The following is a 17,067-nucleotide window of genomic DNA, read 5'->3' as shown; positions in this document are numbered from 1 at the left end:
GGTCGCCATGCAGCAGGCTGATTCCGAGAGTCGTTTCCATCGCTCTGTCTCCCTCGCACAGACACGGGACGCCCCATGAGTGCGAGAGAGACGGCGCGACGAAAACGACTCTCTGCAGTGTCAGCGCGGCGCCCACAGACGGCCGTCGTCGCCGCGGCCCTTCCGGGACTTTTTCAATGGCCGCGCAAAGTTAAAAACCCTCTGCGGCCCTCGCGGTCCGCGGCGCGGGGCAGCGCGGGGCGGCGCCGCCCTAACCCCTAAAAACGGCGCAATAAAGAGAAAAGCGGGGCCCCGCTAGCAACAGGCTGGCACAATAAAAGGAACGCAGTCGCTCTAAAATACGGTCCATAAAGGGGCTCTCGGTCGCGACGCTCGACGCAAGCGACGGGCAAGGCGGCCGGCAAGGCCGACACGACGTTTGGGGACGCCGGAACCGATAAGCACTTCAACAACACTATTGGCGGGGAGCAGCGGGGAGGGGAAGGGGCAGCAGGACAAGTAGGGGATGGGAGGCGGGCCGCCACTGGGCGCACCCCAGTCTCCCCGACTCCTGCATTGGATTGCGGACAGCAGCTCACCCACTGGCAGGCCGATCGACTCGGCGGTCCGTATGGCCGCGTATGCACTCACCTGCAACACAAAAAGACAATGGGCATTCAATGCATCGGCAGGGCTATCTATCGCGGCGCGTGCAGAGGGCGGCGGGGCGCGCAGGGCAGCCATCCAAGGGCACGACGCACTGCAAGGCCCGCCGAGCCATGCAGGAGACCACTTCTTCGCTCTGTCTCTTTCGCAACCTTATGGAGAGCCCCATGAGCGCAAGAGAGACGGAGCGACCAAACGACTCTCGGAATGAGAGTGCTGCAAGGCGCGGCAAAGGCGCAACGTGCAGGCAAACACACGGCCCCGCCGCCGCCACGGGCCGTGCACGGACCGCACGCCAGAGTGTCGCGGAGGGGGAAAAACTTTCAGGCTGACTGTCCACAACAGTATTTTAGACAAGGAAAAGTGTAGAAAATTGTGAGCGCGCTAGATCTATGTTAAGGCCAGAGGGCAACCTTGACATACAGATTGTGGTGCAGATCAAAAGGGGGAATTTGGCACCTGAAAACCTTCCTGATAATTCAGGGACACCAACTACAATCCTGGTTTTCAATAAATTTTGCGGTTAAAATATAGGCAGTTTATACAGAGTGAAAATATCGGGGACATGTCCCGCTGTACACTTCCTCAAGGCGTCAAGAAAATCATTGGAAAATTAATCTCTTTTACGGGAAAAGTACTAGGCGGCACCATGACCTACACGCCAGCCAGCAGAGAGCAGACCGGAGTGGCTCAATGTGGCCCCTTCACTGCCTACTGCTTGCATTACGGCGCGGGAGACAGTTCGCGAGGCCGAGTCGTGTTCCACGTGAGGTAATGCAATGCAGCGCGTTCTGTCTCCGAGTGGAGGCGATGGAGCAGAGCGTCAACCGAAACATCACAGCCATCACATCCCGAGAAAAGGAGGGAAAAGAACAGGGCGACCTCTTCCGCGCCCGGGAGTCGAAGCCGTGACGCGGCCGGGCTAACGAAGGGGCCGCCGGCACGCGCTGGCACGAGTTCAAAGGGGCACGGGTTAATTACCCGCACTGTCACTAGCCGGGCCGTTCCGAACAACGACGCTCTGTCTCTCTCGCACCTATGGGGGACGCGCCATGAGTGCGAGAGAGACAGAGCGACGAGAACGACTCTCGGAATCAGTCTGCTGTAGTCGGGGCTCCGAATCCCCGCAGCGGCGTCGTACGGCACTAAGGTCGCGGAGGTCTCGCATTTTTGCCGCGGACCGCGCGCTGCTTGGCGCTGCCCTGCTCCGGTTCGGGAGCAGCCGGGAGCAGCGGCCTGCTGGCTCATTAGACAAACAACGGCATGTCGGCGCCCTGCCGCCCCGCCCCGCCCCGCCCCGCCCCGCCCCGCCGTGCGGTCACGGAGTTCCCACGAGAACTTGCACCGCGTGGCGCGCCGCGCATCGCGAGGAGGTAACCGAGCCGCGCGCCGCGACGCGCCGCGAGGTGATATAGGCCTGCACACACCCGTAAAGCATGCGCGCCTGGCTACACTAGAAACAAGAAAAGAACTAGACCAATTACAGGAGCAAATGTACCACAACAAAACCTAGCGGGAAGGAAAGCCCCATGGACGTTGGTTGCTTCGGAACCGCCTCTTCTTTCTTTCTTCTTCATTTCTTTTCTTTTCTTTTCTTTTCTTTTCTTTTCTTTTCTTTTCTTTTCTCTCTCTCTCTCTCTCTCTCTCTCTCTCTCTCTCTCTCTCTCTCTCTCTCTCTCTCTCTCACACACACACACACACAGGCACACACCGGGAAAATTTATGGAAATCTTGCGGAAAAGTCGCGGCGGGAAAAAAGAGAAGGCCGCGGTTCAGGTAAGGGCGCGTGGAAACACGAGGCGACGACGGCCGCGTTGCCGAATTCGCGAATGCGGTTACATTAGCCGGCGAACACGTCGTTCAGTCATCCGATACCCGCGGAGGCAGCCGCAGTGGCTCGGGGGGCTCGCGGGGGGCGGGCGGGGGGCGGGCCGGGGCGGGCCGGGGGCGGGCAGGGGCAGGCCGGGGGCATTCAGCCGGAGACGCAGCAGGGAGCGGGCGGAGCGCAGCGCCACACAATTTGATATTTACCTCGCTTCCTGTTGTGTTTTAAAAGCCCCGCGTCCACAAGCCAGCCGGGCCAGCCTGGGCGACTGACAGGACTGGCAGGCAGGGCGGGGGCGGCCCTCCTAAAGCCGCCGCCGCCCTCGGCCTCAGGATCAGCTGGGCCACGGTCTGGGCCACCGCGGAGAGGCAAGCGCGCCAGCCTCAAATCCCCCGACGGAGGAAGGAATTATGTAAGATCAGATTCCTTCCGGCCTGCAGCAGCCTCATTCCGGGCAGCACACTGTCTCCGTCGCGTACGCTGGCCGAGGCTGGCCGAGGCTGGCCGACTGGCCCACAAAGGCCGCAGGGCTGCGAGGGGGACAGAGAGACGAGCACTGGGAGGTCCGATAAATTAGACAGTGTCGTCACAACAGCGCGTCAAGCAAGCCTCGGCCGTGCACAGTGAGGGGACGACCGAAGACCACATCAGATGCAGGCTGCGGTTACAAGACGTCACGCTGAGACTGGGTGGGTACTGGGTGGCGCCTCGATGGAGTCTCTCACTGGAATCAACATCGCTTGGGTCACTCGCTGGAGTTGTTTGCTGGAGTCTTCGATTCTCCCCCCTGGACCCCCAACACACTCGCAGGAATGTGGAGAATCTTTCAGCTTGAACCTCTGGCTCACTGGAATCTTTCACTGGAACTCGTATCAACGGAGTGCCGTCATCCTCCCCTACCCACCAACCAGCCAATCATGCCACCGACCGAGACATACCGTCTTCCCGTGCGCACGCCGCGCACACAGTCTGTGCGATTTTGTCAAACTTATTCTGCACATTCCACAAAGCTTACAGCGAAACGGCCCATCTCCAGTGTTACCAACCAAAGGGCGAGTGCAGCACGGACTTGGAGTGCGCCGCCCCGCTGGAGTGCCATGTCCTCGCTGGGGGCCCTCTCTGTTGTGGGGCAACTCCTCGCCGAGTGTAGGAGTCCCGACAGTGGTTCGCGAGGGCTCCGACCGCCCCGCACCGCCGCTGGAGCATCTTGGCAGCGTCTCTTGCGACAAGACGCGACCGCCGCGAGCACGCTCCAGCCGCGCTTGCGCCATTATTGCCCAGCCAAGAGATGGATGCAAATCGAGTCACTCCCTCACGCGCCCCTCTGCGTTCCCATCGGCCCGGGCCGGCCTGCCAGAAGTCAGTCAGAAGTCACTCAGTCAGTCAGGAGTCACTCAGTCAGTCAGGAGTCACTCAGTCAGCAGTCGGTCAGTCAGTCAGTCAGTCAGTCAGTCGGTCAGTAGTCTGTCAGCCAGTGAGTAGTCAGCCAGTGAGTAGTCAGTAGTCAGTCAGTACACAGTGAGCCAGCCAGTCAGTCAGCCCACCCCGTCAGCCACCCTGACTGACAGTCAGCCGGGCCGCCCTACACAAACAGCGCGGGGGATGGGAAGGTAACCCAAGCCCCGCCAAAGGAAACGGGTCGAGATGACATCCTTTCAAATCCATTTTGTATCCCATTCTCGCGGGGCCCCGCGATCTTCGCATCCTTTCCGTCGTCGACATTCGCGCGCGCGAGGAGATGACAGTTGCCGCCGGCGAGGCGGGGTGGGGCGGGGTGGGGCGGGGCGGGGCGAAGCACGCATCAGGCGTCCCGGCGCACTTCCACTGCAGCGGCCGTGAGAATCCCCCACGGACTAATTAGCGACACCTTGTGGGAAAATCACGGGGCAGACGGTGGTACACTGTATTCCCTGCGAAAGCGCTTTCTTTCGCTTCCATTAGGGACGGCCTGCTCATCACTGATGGCTTCTTTCTTCTTTTTTCCCCTCTCTTTTTATTTCCCGTGTTTTCCATTCTGCGTAAACATGTTGATGAACCAGTTTTCCGTGAATACACCCGCATGGAATCGAGGCTACAGTGTCGAGAGAGATTCCACCACAAAGCGGCACGCGACAGGCGCGACAGCAAAAGCACAAAAATACAAACAGAATGGACTTGTCATGAATTCCGGCAGCGCGAATTCCAGGCCGACCCGACCGAAGCCAAAGTCAAAGCAGCCGCTTCCGCCAATATGGACAATCTGCAAATCAAACGGCCAGCGACTGTCAAAGCCGCCAAGCCGCGCAAGAGTGGCGCGGGGCCGCGGGACCGGACCCACCAATGGAGCCGCCGGGGCGTCTAGGACGCCGAGGAGGCTAACGAGCACATCATGCGCGGCGTGGGGGAATCCCCATTGGCGGTCACCGCCTTTTTCTACCAACGTGACATGTAATTTTTGCGGATGAACAGGCAGCAGGAGAAAAATACGTCTCTCTTTTGTCGCTTTTTGTTCGGGGGTTTACGCAGAAAAATTCCTATACAGAGACCATTTGTTTTTTCAGCCACGAACGGCAGCTTTGGAGCCCATGACGGAGACAGTTTGTAATAGCGCCAGCAAATTATTTTTGTTTGGAAGTATCAGAATTCTGATACTTCTTATACTGATACTGAACGACTTCCTTCGTTGGCAGCGAAGCCACCGTTCTCTTTGCGGCATCACATAGAACGTATTTTGTACGGTAAGTGAGTACAGGTACCTTTTCCAGAGTATTCTGAGCTCGCGCTCGCATCATCTGCATAGCGCGTTCGCATGGCGAGCCGCTGCCGCACAGCATGAGGGGGTCAGTAGCGGTAGTATAAAGCAAAGGGGGTGGGAAAGAGCAGCAGAGATGACCGTACGTTCACAAAGCCCCCCCCCCCTCTCCCTCTCTTCATTACCCCCACTCCACGACACACACGTGCCGGAGCGGGAAACAATGGCACACTGCCTTGTTATCATTTCAAAATGAGTAGTGCGGTAGCGGTAGCGGGCGCACGAGCACTGTATAAAAGCGAGGAAATGGCTTCCGTACACAATTTCAGCGCTCGGTGCGCTACCCCCCGGGGGAATCCGGTTTCTCTCTCTCCTCTTCTGAAGCTAGAGTGTCCGATTCCACAGAACTCATCACGGGTGGTTCCGGTAGCCAACTCGTGTGTGGCATTGTCGTCCACATAGCAGCCCATAGTCGCCACTCCACGTGGAACATGGCATTGCAGTGTTTAGCAGACGGCACTGTTAATCCTGGGCTGGACAGTCCTTCAGTCGGGAACAATCCGATCTCGTGGTGCCAAACATGGTGTGTATTTAAGAGCTTACGGCGTCGCGGTCAACACTCTGGGGCGATCCCAAGCCCCGCCACATCTCCTAAACGCCTGACAGGCAACACGCCACACTCGGCCATCCGTTCGGTGCACCCTTTAGCGCCTGCGAGGTAGGCCACCGGCCCGACTGCAACACACCGCTGCGGAGACGTCGGCATACCTTGCCCCTGAGGCCCTGGACCCTTAAAACCACCTCTGCACGCCTTACAGCAGCATGCTCACAACAAACTTTGCGTCAGTGTAGCGACTTGCCCTTCAAATTTCTTTCCGGATTCGACGTACGGCGCTGTCGCTCACAGTGGCTGTGCCCCCGAGCCTCACTTTACACAGGCATTGTGTCCCCGCTGTAAAAACGGCGGCCCCGCCCCGCCACGCCACGCCCCGCCCCGCCCCGCCACGCCCCGCCACGCCACGCCCCGCTCACAGACCGGCATGCTGGCGACTCAATTCCCTCTCAAAGGGTTCCGTTTCCTCGCGGTATCGGTTTCCTTTACGACGCCGCGTATCCAACGTCGACAACTTTTTAAAGACCGCCCCCACTGTAAGCACACACACACACACAAACACACCGGCAGGGACACTCAGGCTTAGCTTATAACTAAAATGGAAAAGAAAAAAAAATGGACTAAGGAGGGCGAGCGTTAATTTTTGTCGGTTCAAATTGCGTCTTTGTCAGTGTGAAAGGCGGATAGAATCCCCCTACAAAGTCAGGCGTGAGAAGTCCAACAAATGAAGTGCAATCGCTCAAGGCTAGTTGCCGTCCGTAAAAGAGTCGAAGTTTGAACGTTTCCAGGGCGGAGTAGTAAAGAGATATCGCATCTTTTTTCGTAGGACCCATCGGATGTGTCGCCCACAACGGCAACAGGTTTTCACAGTGCACGCGATGCAGAGCACGACTCGTCCAGATTGGTTGTCGGTTGAGTGGTCGGGAAGAGACACCACGGCCGGCGACTCTGTGACGCGATATCCGCATCGCATCCATCCGCGCAAACGTAAAAATAAAAATAAAGGAGTGCCACCTCCCCCGCCCTGCCGCCTGCCGCCCTGCCGCCCCGGCAGACTCATTCCGAGCAGTGCTTTCGACGCTCTCTGTCGCACTCATGGGGCGTGTCGGCGTGTCGCAAGGGGCGGGAGGGAGACAGAGGAGCCCCGTTCGGATCCGCCTCACCTACATGGCGGCCCCGGCTAAGCCCGGCTCGGCGCCGAGAAAGTGGAAAGGATGGCATCAAGAGGCGAAGCGCGAAGGCCTTACAATGCGCGGACAAAGAGGGCCATTCCGCATTGGCGCCGCGTGCTGTCTCTCTCGCACCCATGCGGTGGGCCGCCTCAGTGCGAGAGAGACAGAGCGACGACAGCCGATGCAATCAGTCAGCAGGTCGACAGATCGGGGTAACGGACACCAACAGTGGAGGCAGCGGGCATGCCTCCCGGTTTGACACCTCACAGCCCGCTGCAGGCCCACTTGGGGTTCTTGCTTGTGGTTCAAGTCCAGTTGCCCAAACCACGAGTGCGAGAGGGACAGAGCGACGAATCAGTCTGTAGTCAGATTCGCTCGTCCTGCGCGGCTCGGCGGGCCTACACCGTGCCGCGGTAGTGGCCGGGCGGGGCGCGGTGCGAGCGAGGGGCTCGGTGAGAGGGGCGCCCCGGGAAGGAGGAAATGGTCAGGATGGCGGGGGGGGGGGGGGGGGCATGTTTGGACCTTCTTCTCCGCCGGCGCAATGGCGCGCGGGCCGGGCGTGCCGGGTGTTCTCCATCATGAAGCGGAAATAGAGCGAGCTTCGCCGTAGCATCCAGGGGGAGGGGGGAAGGGGCGGCCGAGATTGTCCAGCCCGCCGAGGATGCCCTGGCGGCCTGGCAGGCTGGCGGCGTGGGCAGGCCAACGGCAGTGGACGCCAGTGGATCGGGTTTCGGCGTGCGCCCGTCGTGCGCCGCGCTACCGAGCGCAGCTACAACTCACTCACTCACTCACTCACTCACGTGTCGCCCCCGCAGTCAGCCACACCGCCGGGCACGCCGGGCACGGCCCACTTGGCACCAGGATGACGGCACAGGATCAATAAACATGACGAGCCCCAGGTCACGGCAGCGACGCAGCGACGGCACACCGGTAAATCTAAAACACGTTGCGCGGAGCAGCGCAAACCGTCCGCGGTGGACCGGCCCACTGATTCCGCACAGCTTTTCGTCGCTCTGTCTGTCTCTCTTTCTCTCTCGCACACACAGAAGGAGAAAATACACATACACTGTGCCAAGTCCCGCCACAACATTCGTAAAATAACGGACATTTTTCTGACCCTGCAGGGATGATAATTTGGTACAGGCAATTTATTCAGCGATATATTTTAAATCGAAGTGATTATAGACACGCAGCGTTTATATAATAAAAAGCAACTTAAATACACGCGGCGTGCAAATAACGCCATTTTCATTATATACACGCAGGAAAAGCTTTTCCAGCGTGTATATAATATAAACAGCCGTTTTTTGCACGCAGCGTGTCTGCAAGCCCCCTAAAATTATTTGCACGCTGGAAAAGCTTTTCCGGCGTGTGTATAATAAAGGAGTGTGTTATTTTTACGCAGCGTGTTTGCAACTCCCTATTTTATTATTTGCACTCTTGTTTTGAGGCCAGCTAGGAGATAGAGATGCCTAGGAGGAAGCCGACCGGGTGTGTCGCCTCGTGGTCGAGTGGGTGCGTGCCTGCATGCTACTTTTTTGGCCCGGGTTCGAAACTTGGAGAATTTTTTCAAAGGATGCGTGCACATAATTTTTCGGCGACACGCGACACGCAGCGTCTGCACAACCAACGATCTATTATTCATACGCCGCGTGTCCCTTGAATGCCGAAAAATTATGTGCACGCATCTTTTCAAAAAATTCTCCAAGTTTCGAACCCTTGCCAAAAGAGTGGCATGCAGGCACGTATCTACTAGACCACGAGGCGACACACCCGGTCGGCTTCCTCCTAGGCATCTCTATCTCCTGGCTGGCCTCAAAACAAGAGTGCAAATAATAATATAGGGAGTTGCAAACACGCTGCGTAAAAATAACACCCTCCTTTATTATTGACACACCGGAAAAGCTTTTCCGGCGTTGGAAAAGATTTTCCAGCGTGCAAATAATTTAAGAGCGCTTGCAGACACGCTGCGTGATGGAAACAGCTGCTTTTATTATGTACACGCTGGAAAAGCCTTTCCGGCGTGGAAAGGCCCTTCCGGCGTGTACATAATACTTTTGTGATTTCAGACACGCTGCGTGTGTTGTTCTAATGTATATATTATTGCCACGCGGCGTTTAAATAATTTTTACCATTGTTGCGTACACGCTGCGTGTATATAATATCGGCCATTTTAAATTGAGGCGCCACACAAATTGTGCCGCACTGTTCTCAGCGCAGCGTGCCCCAGAATCCGTCATCGCGGCTCCTCCTTGTCGCTCCGCGGAAAGGACGAGCCGCGCGGCGAGCAGCAGAAGCAGCGGCACAACACGGAGCGTCTTTAAGAGTGCCGCTTAAGCCTGTCGCGGCGTCGCGGCGTCGCGGCCGCGGAACGGCAGAGCGCCGTCTCGCCCATTTGTGGAGGCGCGGCGTTGTGACAGGGAAAAGTGGCGGGCGCATCCAAGTTGGCACCCCGCCCCGCCCCGCCCCGCCCCGCCCCGCCCCGCCCCGCTGCACAGCAACGCGCAAAAGACACGGCGCCGTCATCATTCCAGAGCCGAGCCAGCCGAGCGCGTCTTCCCTCCAGGCCTGGGCAAAAGGCCCCGTTGGGGTAGGCAGAACGCCTCACAGTCACAGTGGGCCAGAGGACCGGTGGAGGCGATCAGAATCCCCGACGCGTTATGAGCTTTAGAGTCACTAAATGGGACTCGAACCGAACGGTGTGACCCCACCAATGGATTGCTCTCCAAGCGAGAAATTCATTGGTGGGGTCACACGCTCGACTCGAGCGTCTAGAGTTTTGGCCGCCGGCGCCGGTCTTCTGGCCCACCGAGTGCTCTGCACTTGGAAACCCTCCCCGTCGAGGTAGGCAACTTCACGAACGACAAGGCCGTCCCCAAAGAGGGTCGCAAGCCGCCACTGCTTCTCACACTACGACTGCCGCCTCACGGGGAGCGAACCGCCGGCGGCCAGACCAGACGGGGGTCGTAACGGGCAGACAAACCCCCGGCAGCCGACACCACGTACCGCGCCACGTACGAGCGAAAGAGATCATCACAGCCGGTGCGGCGTAAGTGCCTCTTGACCTGGGGCGCCGCGCCACGCCACGCCACGCCACGCCGTCTAGGAATCCGCGTCTAATCTCGGAGAGAACACAGCCGGGAACAATGCGGCGATCGTCCTCCTCCCGCTCTCCGCCGAGCATCGCCTCTTCCTGATCCTGCCGCGCTCTCCGCCGTGCCCTGGCCGTGCCCAGTGCCGTGCCGGCCGACGACGCGACCTCCACTTTGAGCCAACGACAATGGCCCGCGCGGCACAACATCGCCGTGGAGCAGGACGCCGATCTGTCTATCTCGCCGTACGGGACGCCCCGGGAGTGCGACAGAGACGGAGGCACCCGCGACGACGGAGGCCTCGGTGGCGTGTCGGCGATGCACAGCGGTACTCTTCGACCAGTCCCCTGTCTCTCTCGCACTCATGGGGCGTCCCGTATGTGTGCGAGAGAGACAGACGGACGAAGTCAGCCAGCTGACGGGATCCCCGGGCGGTGCATCCTCTGCACGCTCCAGCCCTCGCATCCTCAGCCATCCCGTCCGGCCCCGTCGCGGCGCGCAGCCTTTGACCCGAGCCAGCGAGCCAGCGTCCGCAGACTGCAGGATTGCACCGCGGCTGGCAGCACCGTAGCGCGGCCGGCGCGGCCAGGCGGCCCAGTTCCAGGCTCCCAGGATACCTCTAGGATGCTTCCAGGACGGCTGCACGGTCCCAGCCAGTCCCAGCACGCGTGGCGTAAAGAAGGCGCGTTATGCCGCGCACAGCCTGCTGCACTGGAAAGCCACTCCCAGCCGACCACATTCCCGACGTGACAATGGGTTGTGTGAGCAGGCAGCGGTCATGGTCATGAAAATGAGACTGGAGTAAAAACTTTGTATTCCTTGGGCCGAAGCTCTAGTTTGCAATCACTTTGTACCCACAAAGCAAACCACCCATAGGACGAGTAAGACATTTAATCATTTTCTCAGGTGCAGTAGCCCCCAGTGTCGGCGCGGGTAAGCTCAGTACGGCAAACACCAACGCGATAAAGCCTCCTGTTCTCCTCTTTGCCCCTCCCTCCCCTCCCCTCCTCTCCCCCCGACCGCGAAGCGAGGCGAAAGTGCGCGCGGCCTGAACACACACACACAGCACACACCACACACACACACTGGCGGCCAATGTCACCTGCACCTGCGCCTCCGCGAGCCAGCACGAGTGGCCTGCACCTGCAGGGGCAGGGCTCGACCGCCCGCAGAGCCATTCTTAACGGCGTTCATCTTCGCTGTCTCTCTCGCACCCGCACGCCACGCCCCGCGAGTGCGAGAGAGACAGAGCGACGAAGGCACTGTCCGGGACCGCGCAGCCCGCCAGTCTGGCCCACCCATTTGCACACCTGTCCGTCTGTGAGGTGCCTGGCCGAGCCTGGCCTAGCCTGGCCGACACGGCGTCACGCGTCAAACGCTTCCTGGCGGTCTGGCGCGCTGGCGGCCGAGTAGAGGGACCGCCGCTCCGCAGCACCGCGCCCGGAGTGGGCCGCGGCGGCGCGGCGGCCTCGCGCCACATCGCGGATAGAGAGATTACCTGGACGAACAAACATGGGCCGACAGTCGCAGGTGGCGCGGCCTGCCCGGGCCTGCCCCGCTCCGAACAACGCTCCGGCGCGCTGTCTCTCTCGCGCCCCCGCCGGGACGCCGCGCCGGGACGCCCCGCCAGTGCGACGGAGAGGACGACAGCGCGGCTCGGAAGCACCCAGCTGCGCGCTGCGACCGCGCGGCGACCGCAGAGCGTGTGTGCTGCGCCGCCGCGGCGTCTCGGCGGTACGGCGCCGTGTACGCTGATTCTACTATACGCCGCCAGAACAATTGTCCCGCGATCCGCTCCGCGCCGCGCCGTGTTTCTGTCCCGGGCGCTCCGCTCCGGGCCCACAAGGCCCACATCGCCATCAGCCATCGGCATCGGCTCCATGCGGATTAGGGCCCGCAGAGGGCGCTGCGGTGCTGCGGTCGACGCACACCACTAATGTCACATTTGTAGTCACGATTGTAGTCTGCTAGTACACTGCCGCGCCGCCACAGCACCCAAACAATGATATTCCACCGTCGTGCAAACCACTCGGTGGCACGGTGGGCCCACACTTGTGTGGATGGACAATTTTCGTTATTAGGACGACAGGTAACAAATTCGTAAATTTGTCACTGGTGGGTCAGACTGGGCCATGCACAAAATTGTTCAAAAATTGCCAATTAACGTTTACTGTGTAAATGTAAGATGAAAAAGCCGCAGTTTTTTGAAAGTTTTGGATTGGTACAATAAAAAGTGGGGATACCATAGCTTTACTGTAAATGCAGTGTGCTGTAGTAATTTTTAAAATTTGTGATTTATCCCTTTCCAGCAGCAACCGGCCGCTTGGGCACGAGAGCGCCCCTCGCTTGGTGCTCAACATCGCTGCGAGGACTGCGAGCTTGCACAACGGCAGCGGCGCGGCCTCGCCAGTGTAGTGGAGGCTTTGCTCGAGAGGGTACCAGCGTAGTGCCTCGCGGCGCACAGTGTGGTGAACGCCAAACCGCAGCAGCAGACTGAGAGTCCTTTTCGCTGCTGTCCCCCTCGCACTCGCGGGGCGCCCCGGATGGGTGCGAGAGAGACAGAGCGACCAGTGGCGGCGCGGCGGGGCACCCGATGGTATCGTGATGGTATTGCTTTCAGCGACACGCCGAGCAACGGGGCAAACAAGCCGCGCGGTAGCAGCGCATCAGCCCACTGACTGCGAAGCGTGCTTTCGTCGCTCTCTCTCTCTCGCACCCACGGGTCGTCCCGTAAGGGTGCAAGAGAGACGGAGCGACGGAAAGCACCCGTTCGGAATGAGGCGCCAAGCCGCGCCAGGCGGGAGGGGGGAGGGCACTTACGGGATCAATCTGGTCGCTCTCCTCCAGCTTTGCAGTGCATCCACTCGTGAAACTCACCTGAAACAAAAAGAGAAACGCAACAGTTAGTCAAGCCAGGCAAAGTCAAGTCGGCGGGCACTGTCGGCACTGCACTGCAGGCGGCGGCGTCGGGGAGATGGCGGACAAGGTAAGCGATCAATCGATACTGCAAAACGGGCGGTTTCTCAAAAAAAGGGGGAAATGGCGGTTACAGTGACACGGAGAGGGGAGAGGCAAAAACGGAAAAAATGTTGGGGCTCAGCGACAGGACAGGGCGGGAGCACCCCCATACAGGCCAGCCAGGTCGCTCTATCCGTAGATAAGGCAGGGCGAGGCACGTCCGCCACACAAAGCCAGCCAGCCAGGCAGCCCAGCCGGCAGACGAGGAAGCCATTATTCGAAAGATGAAATACAGATCCAAGTAAGGCGAAGGCTCAGCTCCCGCACGCCACACCGCGACCAGGTGAGCCAATACACCGCCAAAAAGGGCGCCAAACCGGCAGCACTAGCAGTGGAGGTCCCCCGCGAGGTTCCCAGAGGGCACCCCTCACCTCGGCGGCTTTCTTCGCTGGCGCTGTCTCTCTCGCCCGCGGGTGTTGGAGGTGCGAGGGGGACGAAAGCTCTGTTCGGAGTCAGCCAGCAGGGGTACTCCCACCCCCGCGGATTCATTCAAAGGAAGAAAGAATCAAAGTGGGGCCCGGCCTCAGGCCCGGCCAAGCCAGCGGACTCATTCTGAGAAGAGTCGCGTTTTCGTCGCTCTGTCTCTCTCGCACCTTTAGAGTCCGCCCCGCGAGTGCGAGAGAGAGCGACGACAACGGCTCCCGGAATCCCCGCCTCGCAGCCGATGGCTTCGGGAATAAAGCCCGCCTCTCTGACAAGATTCCATCCAACAGGTAGCGTCTCGGCGCGGCGTGCGGCCCTCCCGACTCGTCAGCTAATTAGGCCCAAAAAGCGGAGCAATATTTGCAATAGCAGCGCGCCGAGCCCGCCGAGCCAATAGCGGAGGCCGAGCGAGCACGGCGGGCCGCGGCGGGGCGATAGCGCATGTCTTTCAGGAGATTAGAGTTTAAACATGCCGGATCTGATTGGGCCGCGAGCCGCGACTACACAGGGACTCGCTTTCTTTCGGTAAATAAGGGGACGCCATTCGCGTGGAAAAAAGAGGAGCGAGGGGGAGGCAAAAAGAGGCAAATAAAATGGGCGAGTTCTCTACTTTCGGAGCCCGGGCCTAACCAAGCCCTGGGGCCTGGGGCCGGGGGGGTCAGCCCTAAGTAATATGGATACAAGAAGGTGGCTGGGGGTTGGTTGTGCCGCACGGTGCCGCACGGTGCCGCACGGTGCCGCACGGTGCCGCACGCCGGGCCCCTTTGAGGGCATCCCTGAGGATACCCATCGGGACTCGGAGTAGAGGGACTTGGGGAGGAGCACGCTGAGGAGCCGGAGCCATCAGTCGAAGCGGGCCTTGCGGTGCCTTTGCGGTCGCGCGTTGGGGCGGGGTGGGGCGGGGCGGGGCGGGGCGGGGCGGGGCGTGCCGCGCACAGCAGCCATAGCGCCCAAAAGCCGCGGACTCTCCTAGCCCAGAAGTCAGTACCCACTCCAGGAAACGAGGCCATAACGAAAAAAGAATAAAAAGACGGCAACAGGAGAATTAGGCAGAGCAAGAGAGGAGAGGAGGGACGAAACCGCACAGCAGCGTGTGTGGAATGTAGGAACAGGCGCGTCGTTATGAAGTCACGTGTTGCTCCGCGAGGGCCGCGAGGGCAGTGTGGTGGCGCGCTGTCGCCCCGCGGCCCCCTTTTTCCAGTGCAGCGGCACGCAGTGCGGCTCGTTACAGTCAGGCTCTGTCGCACTCGCACAGACGCAGGGGCCGGACGACGGTCTCCGTCCGCGCGCGAAGAGAGGGGTGGCACCCACGGCAGACTGTCGCTCTGTCTCTCTCGCACCGCCCACACGGTCCGCCATGTGAGTGAGAGAGCGACTCTCGGAATCAGTCTGCACTGCAGCAGGATGAGTGGCCCGAGGGTGGGTGCCTCGGCTCCGGCGGACCGCGTCCACTTGCCTGATGCCGGCGTCCACTCGCACTGCTACTCGATGCGGGACTCGAGTGCCTGCTCGACCCGACCCGACCGGCCGGCGGGGCAGCACAGCGCCTAGGGCCGCGCTGCAGCACATGCATCATATGCAAACTCGGGTCGGGACAGCGGGGCCTCGCCGCCGGGGGCAGCGGGGGCCGCTGGGGCCGCACGGCCGGGGGGCGCAGACAGCACTCCCTGCCGAGTGACCCGCGAGCGTTTCGTCGCTCTGTCTCCGTCGCACTCACGGCGCGCTCCGTAAGGGTGCGAGAGAGACAGGGCTCCTTCGGAATCGCTCTGGCCGCGGCGGGACGTGCAAAGTCTGGCGCAGTCCGCCTGTCGGCCCCAAGGCGTGCCGCGCTGTATCGGCGGGCCGCACTGCCGGGCCGGACAAATGCCCGCGTCAAACAGTCGAACGCCTGTCGCTGTCAGTCCCCAGGGCCGCGCCGTACGCCTTGCCTTGGCTGGCCTTGGCCGTGGGGCTCCAGTTGCACAGGCTGCTGGGCCGGGGGCGTGGCGGCTGGCCGGGCCATGGGCGCCATGGGCGCCGCGACGGGCCGCGGGGAGCGCTAACTTGACCAATGGCCCACGTGCCCCGTAAACGGCGAGCACATTACGACCGCCATGTGGAGGTAAAAAAAAGCGGACAAAATTTAATTTCGAAAAACAGGAACCTACGGAAGTGAATATTTAAGTCGATGTCCAACGTGACATTATTCATCGAGCGGACGACATCGACGGCACTGCACTGCCGTGCACTGCGCTCGAGTGTGTCGCCGGCCACGCGCCAGCGCGGAGGAGACGACACCCCTTGGCGCCGCGACGCCAAGTGGGGAGGAATGCCGCCGCGCGCAGCCATGCCGAACAGCATCGCTCTGTCTCTCTCGCACTCGGTGCCGTGAAGGTGCGAGAGGGGCAGAGCGAGTGCGGGGTAGACTGCAGCAGCCACGGCCCGCTTTCGCACCTGACGCCTCATCGACACTACTTCTCGCACGCGCGTGAAAGGAAGAGGAGAGTGGCTCTGTGTGACACAGAACGACAGACGGACGGACGGACGGACAGACAGGCAGACAGGCAGACAGACAGACAGACAGACAGGCAGACAGACAGGCAGGCAGGCAGACAGACAGACAGACAGACAGACAGACAGACAGGCAGACAGACAGACAGACAGACAGACAGACAGACAGACAGGCAGACAGACAGACAGACAGACAGACAGGCAGACAGACAGGCAGACAGACAGACAGACAGACAGACAGGCAGACAGACAGACAGACAGACAGACAGACAGACAGACAGGCAGACAGACAGACAGACAGACAGACAGACAGACAGGCAGACGACAGACAGACAGACAGACAGACAGCAGGCAGACAGACAGACAGACAGGCAGGCAGACAGACAGACAGACAGACAGACAGACAGACAGGCAGACAGACAGGCAGACAGACAGACAGACAGACAGACAGACAGACAGGCAGACAGACAGACAGACAGACAGACAGGCAGACAGACAGGCAGACAGACAGACAGACAGACAGACAGACAGGCAGACAGACAGACAGACAGACAGACAGGCAGGCAGACAGACAGACAGACAGGCAGGCAGGCAGACAGACAGACAGACAGACAGGCAGACAGACAGGCAGACAGGCAGACAGACAGGCAGACAGGCAGGCAAGACGGACGGCGCCGCCTTGAACTTTAGCCAGGCGGCGGAGCGGCGAGGCAAGCGCTGCCCATGCAGCGTGCAGCGCACGGCGCGGAGAGCATTGCCATTTCGGGGATAAAATAACACAGGCGCTGCAGAGCGCGATGTAGACAGACGACCCGCGGCCCGACGGGGCCCGACTCAGCAGAGGCGGCCAGCCAGAGGTCGGCCGGGACGGGGAGTCAGGTGACTGTGCAACAGCGGCAGTGGACGAGCTGGTCAAGGAGATGGCACAAAGACGTGGCGAAATGGCTTTCAAGGGGCCTCAAGCTCAAGGCTCGCTCCCTCTCTCCTTCTCGCTCACGCACACACAGACGGGCACCACACATGGACGTGAGCCGAAGGTTGGCGACACAGGGAGGGAC

General features: G+C 60.4%; 1 protein-coding gene across 10 annotated transcripts in view; it reads right to left on the bottom strand.

Annotated features, from left to right (window-relative positions):
* Nucleotides 1-17,067, bottom strand: part of LOC117639002 (polypyrimidine tract-binding protein 1) — a 202,461-nt gene that overhangs the window by 164,370 nt on the left and 21,024 nt on the right. For 4 of the 10 annotated variants that reach the window (XM_034374288.1, XM_034374292.1, XM_034374289.1 and 1 more), the window contains exon 2: nt 12,899-12,955. The exons of the other annotated variants lie outside the window; for them this stretch is intronic. The gene's annotated coding sequence lies outside the window, so the exon portion shown is untranslated. The remainder of the gene's footprint in view (nt 1-12,898; nt 12,956-17,067) is intronic. 10 annotated transcript variants of the gene reach the window in all.

This window comes from Thrips palmi, unplaced genomic scaffold (genome assembly GCF_012932325.1).
Source record: "Thrips palmi isolate BJ-2018 unplaced genomic scaffold, TpBJ-2018v1 HiC_scaffold_10, whole genome shotgun sequence".
NCBI classification, from domain to species: domain Eukaryota; kingdom Metazoa; phylum Arthropoda; class Insecta; order Thysanoptera; family Thripidae; genus Thrips; species Thrips palmi.
Note: the sequence above shows the minus strand (reverse complement) of the source record. Positions and strands in the feature narration are given on the sequence as shown.